This window comes from Garra rufa, chromosome 8 (genome assembly GCF_049309525.1).
Source record: "Garra rufa chromosome 8, GarRuf1.0, whole genome shotgun sequence".
In the NCBI taxonomy this organism is placed as follows: Eukaryota; Metazoa; Chordata; class Actinopteri; order Cypriniformes; family Cyprinidae; genus Garra; species Garra rufa.
The window spans coordinates 31,887,965-31,893,964 of NC_133368.1; positions in this window are offsets into that span (position 1 = coordinate 31,887,965).

The window sequence follows — 6,000 nt, forward strand, 5'->3', positions numbered from 1 at the left end:
TTATGGTTTTGACTCATTCAGCCACTATTTGCTTGACAAACATTGCATAAGGTCAATGATTCCACATTATGAAACCTTTCAAGTGTTCACTCTTAGTCCATAGTAATCTACCTTTTGACTCAAAGCATTGTGTTTGCTTCTATGAACTGATGAAGTCAAACATGGTGCATTGGCATTGAAAGTCCTATACCATAAAACCAGACCGGAAAATCAAACACTCTCCCTCTCCAGGAAGAGAAAAACCTACCCAAGTTGAGAAACATGATTGAGATCTCAATTGTTTTTTCCCAGACAGCAATGCAATTTAGTGGAGAACAAACATAGACATCTGATTCTCACATTTATCTGCTGAGAAAAAGCATCTACAGTATTAATGTGTTTCTGCTTAGAGTTTCATAGGACTTCAAGGCATAATCATGTGGGATTTTCTAAACAAGGCTACTGCTTTTTAAGTCATGTGTGTCACTGCAGCAAATCATTTCAGTTGTATTTACTGGAATGTTTTTTGAAGCAGAGAAATACAATATTTGTTATCTGTCAAAATGAAGGAAAGCACTTTGAAATTTTAACAGTGTTCTAGTTGATATATTCTCGCATGCAGAGAAAATTGGATTTGAATGCTTCTTCCAAAAGACAAAAAATAATATTTTCACATTTGATAATTAACCATTTGAATTGTACGTTCACAAGAGTGATTAGAACTTTTAGGAGAGACATTTTATCACAAATTTATAGCCTTTGTGAAAGCTACTTTTATGATTAACCATACTCATCATAGTTTACACTATAGGTAATAAAGGAAACTACGTTTGAAGAACAGCCTCTGATTCACAAAAATGTCACATTTTGAGATATAGTGCAGTTTGCCTTGAGGTGTCAGTGCTTACATGCTTTAAATTTGTTTGCTTCTTTAAACTACAAAATATGTAGAACACTGAAATGAAGGATTTATAGGTCTAACATTCTTAATAATGACACTGCAGCAGTTATTACAGAAAAGGCTCAAGTTATAGTATAAATAATTATAGTTATTTTTATTTAGTGTTTGTTTTTATTTGTTAATACTTTTACAGTTTTTTATTTCCTTTTGATGTTGGATGGCTGAGGAGTGAGGAGAATAATGGCACCTCATTGCACACAGTTTTTGCAAATGTTTATTTTATAGAGCAAACCTTTGAACAAGTTTATTGCCAATAGCTGATTGTTTATATTGTTTACATGGTGGACACTGTCTGCTTTTGTTTTATATTTTCTCTATATTCATACAAATGTCAATGTCATATTTTGATATTTTCTAAGGATTTTTAAGAGTAACATTGATAGCTTTTAGTCCATGACTTCCGGATTTGAGGTCACTTGTATTCTAGTGTACTCAAACAAGTTGACTATATAAACTTTTAGTCCATACATATGCATTTAAAATGTGCAGTCAGTCTCTTCCGAGAAAGCAGAGCTAAATATTGATGACTCACTAGTTTACTCACCCTCAGGCCATTGAAAGATTTAGATAAGTTTGTTTCTCCAATGGAACAGATTTGGGGAAAAATTTGCATTACATCACTTGCTCATCAATAGATCCTCTGCAGTCAATGGGTGCCATCAGAATGAGAGTCCAAACATTCCCACGTGTAGTTGAGCCCCGGAGGCCAGCTGTGTGCCAGCGCGTCTCTGCCGAGGGAAGCCTCGGTCAGGGAGTAAAAGAGCTGGCAGTGGGAGGATTCGGGCAAACAGATCTATCTGAGCCTGGCCGAAATTACTCCAAATCAGCTGGACTGTCTCGGGGTGGAGTCGCCATTCTCCAGGGTGGGTGGACTGCCGTGAGAGCTGATTCGCTGCACGGTTGAGTTCCCCTGGTATGTGAATGCCACGTAGCGATTTCAGCCACGTTTGACTCCAAAGGAGCAGACGGCGGGCGAGTTGTGACATGCGAGGAGAGTGGAGACCACCCTGGCGATTGATATACGCCACAGTCGCTGTGCTGTTGGTTCGAACAAGCACGTGTTTCTGACGCAACGTCGATCGGAAGCAACGAAGGGCCAGAAGCACAGCCAACAATTGATGTGCCACTGCAGTCGAGGTCCTGTCCAAGAGCCTGATGCTGCTTGCCCGTTGCATACAGCACCCCAACCCGTGGTGGAGGCATCCGTGTAAACCACGATATGCCTGGACACCTGCCCCAGAGGCACCCCGGCCCAAAGGAAGGCAGGGTCTGACCACGGGCTGAATAGGCGGCGACACTGCGGGGAAATGCAAATCCGGAGTGTGCCACGGTGCCATGCCCGTCTCGGGACTCGATCGTGTAACCAGCGCTGAAGTGGTCTCACATGAAGCAAGCCCAGCGGCATAACCGGCTGGAGGGACAGGCTCGATTGCATCCTTCGCCAGTAGGACTGCGAACTCCGCACGCAGGACAGCGGCATACGTGTCCGAATGGACAGTAGTGAACAGCTCTGCGCCGAGCCGCCAGCCTGGCATCATGGGCCTCAGCAGGTGTAAGAGCTGGTTTCTTGGGGGCCGCGGGGAGGAGATGTGTTTGATGGCCTCCGTCTGCTTCTGGACTGCCGAGAACTGCTGGGCAAAGTCCTCGACAGTGACGCCGAAAAGGCCGCTCTGGGAGATGGGAGCGTCGAGAAAGCGAGCTTTGTCGGCGTCTGCCATCTGCGCCAGATTGAGCCATAGATGTCGCTCCTGGACCACGGCCGTGGACATCACCTGACCAAGAGACCGTGCCGTGACCTTCGTCGCATAAATGCACCGCGACAGCGTGCTCAACCTGGGGAACCGACTCGTATCCCCAGGCTGCCCCGCCATCGAGGGTGGCGAGGGAAGAGGAGCCGGAGCGTGGGCGAGATGAAATAGGTGCCCGCCATGTTTTAATCAGCTCCTCATGCACCTCCGGAAAGAATGGAACGGGGGGTGCTGCAGGCGCCCTCCCCAGGAACCAATCATCCAGCCTAGAGGGATCGCCCGGCGGCGTGTGAGGCACCTCCAGGCCAATCCCCCTGGCTGCTCGGAGGAGCATAGCTGAGAGTTCAGCGTCCATGTCAGACGGGGCAGCGACCACAGTGGGGCGCTGGCCCGCCGAGATGTCTGCTTCAACGTCAGACTCTCCCTCTGATGCTGCGACAGACATCTCTTCCTCTTGTGCAGCGCCAAAAGAGACGCTCAGCCCAGGCTGTGGGGAAGCGTACTGCTCTGACCACTCGACAGGGCCACGCTGGGGTGGAGAAGGTTGAGGGGCTTTGGGAGCCGGCGGCAAGTTCTGCACGGTGACTCATAAGTCCCCCTCGTGCCTCGCCACGGCGGCCGAAAAGCATTGGCGGCTTAACGACGAGCCGCGGGGCAACGAGGGGAGCCGCCTAGCAAAGGATCGGCGGTTCTTCAGCGTGACGATGGTCATGCGTTCACAGTGAACGCACAAACCAATCCGTGAATGCTGCCTCAGCATGCTCTCGGCCTAGGCATGTGAGGCAGTGTTCATGTCCATCCTCAGAGGTGAGGAAACTGCCACATCCAGCAGCGCACGGCCGGAAAAAAAACACTCTTTTAGGTATTTGCTCTTTTCGAACGGCAGCAAGCCAGCGGGAGAGCAAACTCGCAGGAACGTCTTCTTTTTTTTGTAGCGGCTCAAGCATGAAGGCTCTGAAGCAAAAATATGAATGACTGGCTGCATGCCACCATCTTATATACCCGTATGTACGGGGGAGTGGCTTGGCATGCAAATACCACTCGCCAATTTTCATTGGCCTTTTGAATAAGGCTCAGAGATGATTGGACTCTCAAGCGAGTTCCCAAATGTAACGTCGTAGTGAAACGACTGAAGGGGAACTGTATGTTTGTGATGTTTTTAACTTCAAGCTGTTGCTTTCGGCTGAAATGTGTGTTCTCTACTGATAATATTGCTTTATATAGTAGAAAATATTGTTTTGTCTTAATCAAGAGAGAAATATTTAAAGATCAAGCACTGGAGGAAGCATTATTATGGATTATGGATGCATATTTTGGCCAAAAGTGACAGTTTAACATTAAAATGCCTTAAAGGAATAGTACACTTTCCGAACAAAAATTTACAGATAATGTACTCACCCAGTTGTCATCCAAAATGTTCATGTCTTTCTTTCTACAGTCGTAAAGAAATTATGTTTTTTGAGGATTTCTCTCCATATTCTCTCCAAGGTGAGCATTTGAGGTTAAAAAAGGATAGAAGTGTCACGAATTGAGTCGTCCTGTCATTAACTTTTGCACTACACATCTTGGACTTCATTCCCCACAAGCCACTGCACTAATCACTGCATTCACCTGCTCCCTGTTTCTCACTGCACTGATCACTGCTCACACCTGCAGCTCATTCACACACACACACACACACCTGCAGCTCATCACACGGACAGCTTATATGCCACTCACACACACAGCTTCCTTGCAAAGTCTTATCGTTCCTCATGGTCATAATTCCGAGCGTTTCTTCCCGTGTTTGTTTTTCTGTCACAAGGAGGGTCTGAGACGTGCGGATCCATTCGCAGCATTTATTAGAGACAAAACAAACACACAGGGGCAGGCAGAAATCGTAGTCAAAAAAACATGCAGAAAGGTCGGGGCTGGCAGCGAGAATCAAACACGGGAGGGAGTCCAGGAATCAAACACGGGAAAACAAACACGGGAAGAAACGCTCGGAATTATGACCATGAGGAACGATAAGACTTCGCAAGGAAGCTGTGTGTGTGAGTGGCATATAAGCTGTCCGTGTGATGAGCTGCAGGTGTGTGTGTGTGTGTGTGTGAATGAGCTGCAGGTGTGAGCAGTGATCAGTGCAGTGAGAAACAGGGAGCAGGTGAATGCAGTGATTAGTGCAGTGGCTTGTGGGGAATGAAGTCCAAGATGTGTAGTGCAAAAGTTAATGACAGGACGACTCAATTCGTGACAAGAAGTTTTAATTCTTTTTAGAAAATAACCGATTGTTTTGCTAGATAAGACCCTTCTTTCTTTCCTCGGCTGTGATCGTTTAGAGCCTTTGAAGCTGCATATTGGAAGTTCAAACTCAGTGGCACCATAGAAAGCAACTTTGACGAATTAGTGGTCTGGCACTTGTAATAATCATTTTATACAAGTTCAGTAAAGCAATAAGTGACTTACATTTTAAACATAATATTGCTTGTTTTTGCTCAATTTTGGTTCCAAACAAAGATAACAGCACTGTTTCGCATCTCTGAGTAATGCATGGTGTTTACTTATTGAATGAATCAGTGAACGAAGCAGTTGATAATGATGATTCAGTGATTCACTCATTAACACAGTCAAATGCTTTGTTCCTGAATGGTTGAATCTCAGTCACTAATTAACAGTCACTTTCTTTTAATTCTATTTAATTTAATTTCGTATTTCAACTATTTTTTCATGTCTTAAATTATTTCAATTATCAGTAAAATACATCTAAATGCTATTTCAGATGCAGATTCCAGAAATGTTTTCTTATGTTGGAATAAAAGACACTAAGTACCGGATAAAGTGCTTCTTATTCTTACCAAAAAATACAAAATGGAAGAAAGAGTTAAAACTGAGCACAATCTTGCTACTCAAGCTGTGTTTGAACAATTTATATATATTTATTAGCTTCTTTTCCATTTTGCATTTACTTGTACTTTTTACTTTCAATACTTCAGTATGTTTCAGATTTAAGTACAATAAATATCAAATACTTTCAAACTTTTACTCAAGTAATATTCTATGTGTGACTTCAACTTCAAGTCTGGTAAGATATCTGTACTTTTACACTCCTAAAAATAAAGGTGCTTTAAAAGGTTTTTCACAGCGATCCCACAGAAGAACCATTTTTGGCTCCACAAAGAAACATTGAGTCAAAGGTTCTTTAAAGAACCATCTCTTTCTTACCTTTTTATAATCTAAAGTACCTTCTTTCGCCACAAAGAACCTTTTGTGAAACAGAAAGGTTCTTCAGGTGTTAAATACGGTGGCCGAGAGAGGCCACCGTAGGGTGCAAAG